Here is an 11,550-nt window from a genome sequence, read left to right on the forward strand (position 1 = left end):
GACGGTTCAATAGGACTGACTGCAGGACTAAAGAGAATGACCTGGTCAAGTCACTCCAAATTTAGTCCCTGCGCCCATGTCTGCCCAGGCGCTCCCAGCCGACGCGGCCAGGAGCACCTCGGACACGATGAGGACGACTACCAATCGTATTGCACCGTCTGCTGCCAGAAGGCAAGGGGTTGCTGCTACTGTGCAGCAAAGCCGTACCGCGTCTGCCAGCACCCAGGAGACATAGGGTGACGGTTACCTGAGCGGGCTCCATGCTTGCTGTGGTATGGCGTCTGCACAGGTAACTCAGGAAAAAAGGCGCGAAATGATTGTCTGCCCTTGCTTTCACGGAGGGAGGGAGGGAACGGGGGCCTGACGACACGTACCCAGAACCACCCGCGACAATGTTTTAGCCCCATCAGAGCGCTCCATTGTGACTGCTCTGGACAGCACTCTCAGATGCCCGATTGTTTGCCATTGCTCTGACGCTGGGAGGGGCGCTTACAGGGTTGGCTTCAGGGAGCTAAAATCAACAAAGGGGGTGGCTTTACATCAAGGAGTATTTCAGGCAGGACTTCACAGAGGGTTCCAATAAGAAATGGTGCACCTAAGTTATTGTCCTTATTGGAGCAAGAAGGTTAGCCTGGCCTCTGATTGATACATGGCTAGATTTACCTCGCTGCATCTTGACTGCAGTGTGATCTAGAAGAATGAGTCCCCTAGACAGGGGAGGGGGGGGAAGCAAATGAGTACAAAACAAATCTGGTCTATTTCTTGTTTTGACCCACTCCATCTATCTTTTACATCTTTGGCTGGCAGCAGACGGACTGCATGCCATCCACATCTCATGACTGCTCGGCAGAAGATGGTACAGCACGACTGCTAGCAGTCCGTATCGCCTGCCCGCTCACCATAAGACGGTTCAATAGGACTGACTGCAGGACTAAAGAGAATGACCTGGTCAAGTCACTCCAAATTTAGTCCCTGTGCCCATGTCTGCCCAGGCGCTCCTGATCGACCTCACAGAGGCGACCAGGAGCACCTCAGACATGACGATGACGGCTACCAGTCGTACTGTACCGTCTGCTGCCACAAGGCAAGGGGTTGCTGCTACTGTGTAGCAATGCCGTACCGCGTCTGCCAGCACCCAGGAGACATAGGGTGACGGTTACCTGAGCGGGCTCCATGCTTGCCATGGTATGGCGTCTGCACAGGTAACTCAGGAAAAAAGGCGCGAAATGATTGTCTGCCCTTGCTTTCACGGGGGGAGGGAGGGAACGGGAGGCTGACGATATGTACCCAGAACCACCCGCGACAATGTTTTAGCCCCATCAGGCATTGGGATCTCAACCCAGAATTCCAATGGGCAGCGGAGACTGCGGGAACTGTGGGATAGCTACCCACAGTGCAACGCTCCGGAAGTCGACGCTTGCCTCGGTACTGTGGAAGCGCTCCGCCGAGTTAATGCACTTAATGCACTTAGAGCATTTACTGTGGGGACACACACACTCGAATTTATAAAACCGATTTCTAAAAAACCGACTTCTATAAATTCGACCTTATTCCGTAGTGTAGACATACCCTTAGATAAGCTGTTACCAGCAGGACAGTGGGGTGGGAGGAGGTATTGTTTCATATTCTCTGTGTATATATAAAGTCTGCTGCAGTTTCCACGGTATGCATCCAATGAAGTGAGCTGTAGCTCACGAAAGCTCATGCTCAAATAAATTGGTTAGTCTCTAAGGTGCCACAAGTACTCCTTTTCTTTTTGCGAATACAGACTAACACGGCTGTTACTCTGAAACCTTTCTTTCTGTAGTTAACAAATGGGTTTCACTGTTTTATCTAACCAGTATGTTTGGATTAAAGTATGTGGGGAAACTCCATTTGGGATAACAAAGCTGGAGCATATCGTTTTCCATTGATGAAATGACAGACTTTATATGAGCTTGCATCGTTCAGCAGTGTGTTGGACAGTACAAGATGCACCTTTCTGGGGGAAAGTCTGGAACTAGAGAGCTTGCTGGTGTTGCTTTGTAGTTTAATTCACAGGTGGCTAGCTAGTAGCACTCAGTTCTGTGGAACTGGGAGCAAGTTACATGCTGGAGACTGTGTTTTAACTGGCCAGGAGTGGCTGTTCTCACAATAAAGTGGTGAAAGAGGCACCATAGGTTGGAGAACTGCGGGGGACACAGCTGTTCAACAGTCCAGATTATACCCTAGGCAATGTCACACCTTGGTTACACCCAAGTTTTCTTGAATCTCTCCAAGACATGTCACACATTTTTGAGGCGTTCAAGAAGTAAACTCCTTCTTCCATAGGTGCTGACTTTTATTTTTCCACCCCCACTCCACCCTGAGACCCCAGCCTACTCCGCCCCCTCCCCTGAGGCCCTGCCCTTGCTCCCCCTGTTCCCGCCCCTGCTCTGCCTGCTCCCCGAGGTTCCTGCCTGCCTGCTGCTCTCCGCCCTCCCACAGCTGCCAAACAACTGATCAGCGGAGTTGGCACTATGCCTGCTTCCACTGCTAGGGGTGGGAGAGAGGGAGCCCTGTGAGGGAAATTAGTGACTTGGCATCACTGGAGTAAAATGTGACACACACACACACAGCTGCAGTTTTATGAGAGTTAAAAAGAAGTTTGCTGGACATACTTTCTTCATTTTCCATCATAGCATTGGGTTCATAGAAGGAAAGAATGAGAAATCTGTTATTCTACAGCTTGTGGCAGTGTTACAAACAATGGAAAGGAAAATTATACAAAACTAGTTGTGTATGTCCCTTCAACAGGAAATGGTTTTACAAGTAAAGAAAAGTGTGAAGTAGAAAGGGCATGTAAAATGCAGGATAATATAAAGTGTCCGATAAAGTCCCAGGTTCTTTATTTGCCACTATGAAGAATTAAATAGATCATTGAAGTAATTTCTGTTCATGTGTAACAGTTTTAAAGTATTAGCTGTGGTGATGGGGATGATGTGTTATTTATTGCGTATTGTCTGAAATGTTTTACTTCCAGCAGCTTGTCACATAAATGAGGTTTCCAATAACTTGCCACAATTAATGTTTGCCAGAGGATTCTGTGGTTATAACAGACAATGACTTCAGCAGAACATCATTCATTACTGAGGCTGGTTTGATTGCTGCACTGAGGTTTGTTATGTTACCAGATTCTTCCACCGATGGGCATTTGCTACAGGTGTAGAAGCTTTGCCTAAGATACAGTACAGTATATACTGTTAAATTCACCAGCATAGCGTAATTGAAGCTTTGTCAGAAACAACAATCGCATAATCTGTTTGCCAGTAGCTTGTCAACTGCTTGCCTCAGAAGATTTTTGCAGTTCTCATTTGCAATGTAAAACTGCTTTTGCTGAAGGTCTGCAGCAAAGATGCAGCACCATAGCCATAACAGGCTGCCAGAGGGCATATTGTCCCAGTTGGGCAGTCATGGCTAGCCTAGATCTTCTATAGATATATAATCAAATCAAGTAAAATGTGGTCTGTGATGGCCTGAAAAAGATGAAGGCATACATGAGGAATCATAGGCCATCTAATCTCATCCCTTGCACGAAGCCAAATGCAGATAACTATAAATAAATACCAACATTCTTTATAGCCACCCACTGTTTTGGAAACACGTTCAGGTCCATTTGCCAAGTACTAGTGTGCAGAGCCCGTTTTTCCTTCTAAACAGTGAAAATCAATCTTGGCTGTGTATATATTTTCAGCTGTATGTTTTCTAGCTGCATTTAGGCCTTGATTTAGGCCATTTGGTGTTGTCTAGATCAGATATTAACTGCAGCTCAATGGCTGTGATGTTAGCTGGAGACAGTGCAATTATCCTTTTGCTTGGGTTAAGCCATGGTTTAATTTCTTGCATATTTCTGTTCTTCGTCCTGGGCTATCTCCCAGATGATTCAAAGTTAAGCCAAATCTGTGTTTTTTTTAAATAGCACTACAGATTCATCCACATACATAGCATCTCTTCACAATCTTATCCTGTGATGAAAATTGAACCATTCTTCATTGACAAATGGTTTTAGATTTTTGCTTTGTTAGCTAGCTAGGTCTCTGAGCCCAATTTGTATTTTTTTAGCTATTTCCAGGGGACCGAATATATTTTTGAAAGCAGAGCTCCAGTGATAGATTACAAACTCTGAAACTTTTGTCCTGAAGTACATTATTACTGAGGTTTAAAATGGGGTATAATCTGGGGAGACAGAAATCAGGTTTATACCTTAGTAACAGCTGGTAGGTTCTGGCATTCCTGCACTTTGACTATTTGTAGTATTTAAATGTATGCAGCCTGATGCACCTCCTTTTTTATTTTTTTTATTTTATTTCTTTTTAACTGTCAAATAGAAAGCTCACTTTGGAAAGCTTTTTTGATGTTGAGATATGAGTAGTTTATTAAGAGCTTTAAGAGAAGAGATTTTAAAAGGGAGGCTTAGAGGAGGCGGAAAGGAAATTAGATGTAAGAAAGAAAAGAGGAAGTAGTCGGAGGAAAGAAAATGTGGGGGCGGGGGAGAAGAGATATTGATTGAGGAGACCAGAGAACTGTTGAGATCAGCTACCAGACTGAATATTCAAAGATATTATATAGCACCTACAAGAGATTTTGAGATGCAGTTCAAGAAGCTAGTAGGCATTGTGCATGATTATGATTATATTATGGATGGGGGGAAAACTACTTGTTTGAACCCATTCACAGCATTAGGTTAGCACAGATGTTGGAGTTCTCTGCATTGCTGCTCTCACAGTCTGTCCCTTCCTTGGATGTGTCTAAAACCTTTCCACAGGATCTTGCTCTCTGGAAACCCCACCATTTTACTCTGCTACCTCTGCCTAGCAGGATAAAGTATTCTCAAGCTTTCAGTCCAGTTGATTCTTGTCAAAGATTACTGACCCAGTTGGCTGCCCATTTCAACTCAAAACACAGTGAACTTCTAAGGCACTTTGAGATTTGACTCTTCGAGACAGACAATAGCAATAACTGCCTGGTGACTTTATGTTGCAGTTCACCGTCACTCTTCGTGACCAAGCAGCTGCGTCCGACGTCTGCTCCTTGACAGATGGACTTTTTAGAAACGAAATAATCCAATGAACTGCAAGGGAAAGCCTCAGGGAATGTTGCTCTTTCTGCCAGATGACTTGATATCTGCCAAGCAGTAACCATCACTGACTATGGGAAGAGCCATGATCCAGGAAGAACAAGAAGCTGGAGCTGCCACTATTGAAATAGCGGTGACAGAGATTCAGAAATTCTGGACTGTGGGCTCAGTTTCAGGCGTATGAGTTCACTGTAGAACTATGGCCTAAGAACACATGATACTAGTGCTGCCGTGCCTGGTGAGCAGAAAATGGTGCTACCTCTGATGTTCCAATCGCCTACGTGACTGTCGCAAGTCCATGCCAAATGTGTTATATTTTTACATATCAGAATCCATTCCTGGGGCCTTTACTATTAATCATGTGTATGTGCTTCCATAAATGTACATGGTACTGTAGTATGCTGCTGTGATGCTATCTTGGGGTGCCCAGGACTGTGAGACAGCTGGTTACACCCCTGCCAGTGCAAGAGAGACTTGTTTGTCCTTAACTGAATGTCCGCTCCCTGACACCATGTGGTGTTTAGATGCTGCTTGTAATTATTAGAACTGGGAGCACTGGCTGTTGGGAGTCTGAAAGGACAGGAAACAGGAAGGAGGGGGGAGGAGTTGAGGAGGCTGAGTGAGAGCTATCGAGGGTGCAGCAGCAGCTTGGTAAAAAGGTTTCCACTTTAACAATAAAGTTCTGTTGAAGTTTGTTAGTACCTTGCCTGGTTGCTACAACACACCACCAGTCTGTTAGCCACTCAAACAATCTCTGGGCTTTGCCAGCCCTTACTTTGTCTTGCAGGTAGCAATAGGTGTATCCCAGCCCCCGAACCTCTCTGAAAGTATCCCACTGCAGTATCCAGCAGCCCCTGACACTGGACACTCATAGAAATGACCAGGTTTGCTGTCCCAAGGGGAAAACTATCCACGCAGCTTGACTGGTACAACTAAGGATCAGGTCCTTTATAACATCACAGCACTGAGAAATAGTGATAGTGAGACAATCATAAATTTTATTATGAAAGGCAGAGATTTGAGAGGTACTGAGTAAGGATAATGGAAACAGAAGTGATTACATATCAAAGAAAAATACAACATGCTTTTTAGAGTTTGAAATTAATATTAACAGACTAAAATCCCCGTCTAAAATATTTTCTTACCTAAAGCAATTTCCCAGTGTCACCAGCCAACATGGCTGGGATCCACCTTTTGTGAATGCAGAAAGCACTGTCCTTTTTGCTCCCTCAGTGCTGGGTAACAAGAGTCAGGATGGCTCCAAATTGTCGTCACATACTTGTGTTGACTGCATATACAGAATTAGCTTCCACTGTGTTGGCTTACAATGCTTAATCTACATATGAACCTAGGCAGACAGGTGAATATACATCCCTTTTTCTGGAGAAACCTGTTTGTCAGCCCAGCCTGGGACACAGACTGTAAAATATAATTTCAGTACGTATACACAACTCCTTAAATATAATCTATACATACATCTCTCAACAATTATGAGGATCAATATGACTACTCCTGAGGGAATTCTGCTCCAAAAATTTAAAAATCATGTGCACGATATTTTAAAATTCTGCAAATTTTATTTGTCAATTGTCAAATAAATGTGGCTCCAGCATGGCAGTGGGGAGCAAAGGCCACTGGCTGCATTGAGATGGGAGATCACCCTAAAGTCCCCACCTCTCCCGGTATAGGGACTTGGCAGTGAGGCTATACCTGACACAGTGCAAGGGTTGGGCCTGCCCCAGAAACACCCCGGGGCCCTGCCCCTCTGCATCAGGTGTGAGTGGGCAGGCTCAGCCCAGCAGGATCCAAGTGTGGGGAGATCCAGGTGTGGGGTGAGAGGTTTTTGTGTGGTGCAATCTGGGTGTGGACGGCTCAGTGGGAGATCTGGACAGGGGCTCATTGGGGGGCTCTGGGTGCAGGGGCAATGGGACTCTGCAGGGGATCCGGGTGAAGATGGTAGGGGTTCAGCAGGTGGGTCTGGATGTGGGGAGATGGGGCTCAGCAGGGGGGGTTGGGTGTGGGGGGGCTCATTGGAGGGATCCAGGTGTAGGGTAGGGCTTGTCAGGGTAAGGGTTTGATGGGCCTGCTTAACGGGGAGCCCCAGATGCTGCCGGGGGAACACCACATGCTGGGCTCCTGCTTCCCCCCATGATTCCCCTATCCCCTTTTCTTCTCCATCCCCCTCCTCTCACTCCCACAGTCCTCCCCCGCCCTATTCTACCCCTCACCCTTGCTTCCCTCATTCCCCCCACCCTTACCCAGCCCCACCGTGGGCGCTCACTGTTGCACAGAAAACAGAAAGGCTTCCAGCACGCAGAAGAGGAGCACGACTGGCACTAGGATCCAGGAGGCAGTGTTCAGCTGCAGAATCAGCAGAGGACAGATGCAGCCTCCTTCAGCTGGGCAGCTCTGTGCTTGCAGAAATGGGGGTCGGGGGGGCAGTGGCACGTAACCCCATATGCCCCCCCATGCCTCACCTCTGTTTAGGGGGGAGCAATCCCCCCCAAAATACTGCACCCATGGACTCCCCGTCCCCTCGCGTGGCTTCCCTGCTGTTTCCTGCAGGGAAGCATAGTAATTCTTTGGGGGGGCCATTTTCTGCAGGCGTGCAGTCACGCAGAATCCCCCCAGGAGTAATATGGCATAAGCTTTTATTAGACACCGTACATGACCCTTTTTGGATAAATGCTATGAAAGCAGTATGTTAGGTGTAGTGAGTTTGTCAGGCCTGATAAGAGTTGTTACAGAACAGAGAACGCTTTGCCAGCTGGCATTCAGGGGTTTTTAGGCTCACAGCTGGACTCTGCGAGGAACACTGGTACAGCTGGTTCCTACTACTAAGGTCTTTAGTAGGGAGGCACTGATGAAGAAAAATCAGTTTCCATCTGCTTCATGGAAAAGGCACAATGTTAGCCACTTCTTGAAGATGTAGACTGAGGGAACTAGACATACATTGATGGAGAGGCTCTTTGAGGCATAAAACCCCCTTATCAACAATCAACATTAGATACTTGGTTCTCTAAACATCTATTTTGAACTGGGCTACTGAACATATTTACTGCTTTCTGGCAATGTTTTCAACCCCAGTATCAATATGACATAGAGACTGTGAAACTTGTGTATTGATTTCTGCATCGCTATACAGCTACTTGTCACACACACCTTTCAGCATCCTAATACCATATGGCCACAAATTAAATGATTTAGCTATCTTTTATAGTGGACTAGGAGGAGCTATAAGAGAAGGGCTGAAAATATTTGATAAATAAGCCCCTAAAAGGCTTTATCAGGAAGACTGACATCTATACAAGATCAAAACTTACTTTTAGAAATTTTCCTAAAATTTCGTTACTTTGAAGAGCCCCCCACGTAGTTTAATAAACCCTGCACACCCAGGAGGCATTCTTGGGTATTTCGTAACATTGGCCTTGGTATTTATTACAGCTGCCGTATTGATATTCGTAAACTGTTGATTGTTGTGTGAGATTTGAAAATTCCCATGTTGACTTCATTTCTGCCTTATTTTTTTTTTTTTTTGAAAGAGCAGGGGACTATGGAATTGGAGTGACTTCAAATTTTAGCTTCTACTTAGTCATTTGATTTCATCTAAGCCAGTGTTTCCCAAACTTGGGACGCCACATCTTCAGGGAAAGCCCCTGGCGGGCCCGTCCGGTTTGTTTACCTGCCGCATCCGCAGGTTCAGTCAATCACGGCTCCCATTGGCTGCGGTTCACTGTGCCTGGCCAATGGGGGCTGTGGGAAGTGGTGCGGGCCGAGGGATGTACTGGCCGCCACTTCCCACAGCCCCCATTGGCCGGGCACAACGAATCGCGGACAGTGGGAGCCGTGATTGGCCGAACCTGCGGACGCGGCAGGTAAACAAAGCGGCCGGGCCCACCAGGGACTTTCCCTGAACAAGTGGCGTCCCAAACTTGGGAAACACTTACCTAAGCTATCAAAAGAATATCACATTTATACCAGTTAGAAGAGGGAATAGAAAAATTGCAGTGTCTTGGTCTTTGGAATGTATATGGTCTACAACAGTGGCTCTCAACCTTTCCAGACAACTTTATTCCTTTTAGGAGTCTGACTTGTCTTGCGTACCCCCAAGTTTCTCCTCATTTAAAAACTACTTGCTTACAAAATCAGATGTAAAAATACGAAAGTGTCACAGCACACTACTACTGAAAAATTGCGTACTTTCTCATTTTTACTATACAATTATAAAATAAATCAATTGGAATATAAATATTGTACTTACATTTCAGTGTATAGTATATAGAGCAGTATAAACAAGTCATTGTCTGTATGAAATTTTAGTTTGTAATGACTTTGCTAGTGATTTTTATGTAGCCTGTTGTAAAACTAGGCAAACATCTAGGTGAGTTGATGTATCCTCTGGAAGACCTCTGTGTACCCACAGAGGTAAGTATATCCCTGGTTGAGAACCACTGGTCTACAACCATGGAAATGTTGATACCAGCAATAATAGGGGGGGATCTCTAAAAATTGGTTGGGAAATTGTACAAGGGCTCTGGAACAGTTTTTATAGTGGGGGTGCTGAGAGCCATTGAACCAAACTGTAAACCTTGTATATAATTGAAACCACTTCAAGCCGGGGGGTGCAGGAGCACCCCTAGTTCCAGCACCTATGCTAGTTGGCCAGGAAAATACACAATGTAGTCAAGAACTCTGAAGTGGTGGGGAAATGGACTAGCTGATTTATTAATTGTAGAGATGGGCCTCAGTTGCAAAGATAGGGTTTGGATCTGAAAGTTTCCCAAACTTCAGGGGCATTTGGACCAATAGTTGTTGTTCAGACCACCTATATATATAGGAGTCTTTATTTTCCATAATTCATTAAAAAAATTCTTCTAGAGGCCCCCTGAAATATTATAGTAAGGTCTGTCACCACTTGTGGTGCTGTTATGTTGGAGAACAGAGATGGGTGTGGGTTTAAACATACAATTCTCTTGTTGCCTCTGAAGTTATTTTTCCTCCTTAGGACTGTTTTGCACACAGCACAGACAGTATTACTTACTATCTAAGCAGCTCTATGCTGCCATCTATTGTTCACTGGTGTTGTAACATGTATTTAACAGTACAGTAAAATAGGGGTATTTAAAAGCAGGGCATTGCAGAACATCTCTCAGTCTCAGTCAGTAAAAGGTAAAAGTAACAAGGGGGAAAATATTTTGGATATTTTGGAACAGAATCCCAAATTGCAAAGAAGACTAATAAAGAAGTGCTGTAAATCACTGTATCTAAGTGCTATCAAAACACAGTATATAAAGATTTCATTCCATGCTAGAGAGGAATTCTGGAATAAAATTAAATCTCTTCTCATGACCGAGCCACATTTCTTTGCCAGCACATTGAAAAAGAGAGCAATCTGCAGCATTTCACATACAAAACATAAAGTTGAAATGGTTCTACAGCTCTGAAAGCTAACAATATGTAGCCAATGGGGAAAAGTTGTATGTATGTAGGTGGTAAGCAGTGCTCGGTGTGAAAGGGATTCAGTGAATAAATGATATTTTCAAATCCCTATGAACTGATCTAACTTCACATACTTGGAACGAGTAATGTTTTTTACGGCTTTTAACTCTATCACTCAATCCGTAGAACCAGTCCCTAAGGAACTGGGGTTTGGATACATGTAGTTGACAAATCATCATATAGGGAAAACACATGACCTTAAGTAGCCTTTAGTACTTTTAAGAAATCATTATGTAAAGTATTTTTAAAATGCATGATTGGCTAGACATGCACCTGGCTATTGTGCTTGGATCCAAACACTGGATCCTGCATGCTTCTGTCAAGGTTCCTTCCCCACTCTGAACTCTAGGGTACAGATGTGGGGACCTGCATGAAAGACCCCCTAAGCTTATTCTTAGCAGCTGAGGTTAAAAACTTCCCCAAGGTACAACTTTGCCTTGTCCTTGAACAGTATGCTGCCACCACCAAGCGTTTTAAACAAAGAACAGGGAAAGATACCACTTGGAGACGTCTTCTCCCGAAATATCCCCCCAAACCCTACACCCCCTTTCCTGGGGAAGGCTTGATAATATCCTCACCAATTGGTACAGGTGAACACAGACCCAAACCCTTGGATCTTAAGAACAATGAAAAATCAATCAGGTTCTTAAAAGAAGAATTTTATTAAAGAAAAGGTAAAAGAATCACCTCTATAAAATCAGGATGGTAAATACTTTACAGGGTAATCAGATTCAAAACAAAGAGAATCCCTCTAGGCAAAACCTTAAGTTACAAAAAGACACAAAAACAAGAATACACATTCCCTCCAGCACAGCTTATTTTACAAGCCATTAAACAAAAGAAAATCTAACGCATTTTCTAGCTAGATTACTTACTAATTTTACAGGAGTTGGAAGGCTTGCATTCCTCATCTGTTCCCGGCAAAAGCATCACACAGACAGCCCAAACCCTTTGTC

The 11,550-nt window shown here is 44.7% G+C and overlaps 1 long non-coding RNA gene across 9 annotated transcripts in view; it reads left to right on the forward strand.

Moving 5' to 3' along the window:
- LOC125645196 (uncharacterized) overlaps positions 1-5,793 on the forward strand; it is a 31,750-nt gene extending 25,957 nt beyond the window's left edge. For 4 of the 9 annotated variants that reach the window (XR_007359234.2, XR_007359237.2, XR_007359232.2 and 1 more), the window contains 2 exons: positions 3,002-3,135; positions 4,784-5,793. This is a non-coding gene — a long non-coding RNA (uncharacterized LOC125645196). The remainder of the gene's footprint in view (positions 1-3,001; positions 3,136-4,783) is intronic. The other 5 variants (XR_007359236.2, XR_007359233.2, XR_012664344.1 and 2 more) reach the window with 3 other exon arrangements.
- Positions 5,794-11,550: the final 5,757 nt, after the last annotated feature.

This window comes from Caretta caretta, chromosome 11, assembly GCF_965140235.1.
Source record: "Caretta caretta isolate rCarCar2 chromosome 11, rCarCar1.hap1, whole genome shotgun sequence".
In the NCBI taxonomy this organism is placed as follows: domain Eukaryota; kingdom Metazoa; phylum Chordata; order Testudines; family Cheloniidae; genus Caretta; species Caretta caretta.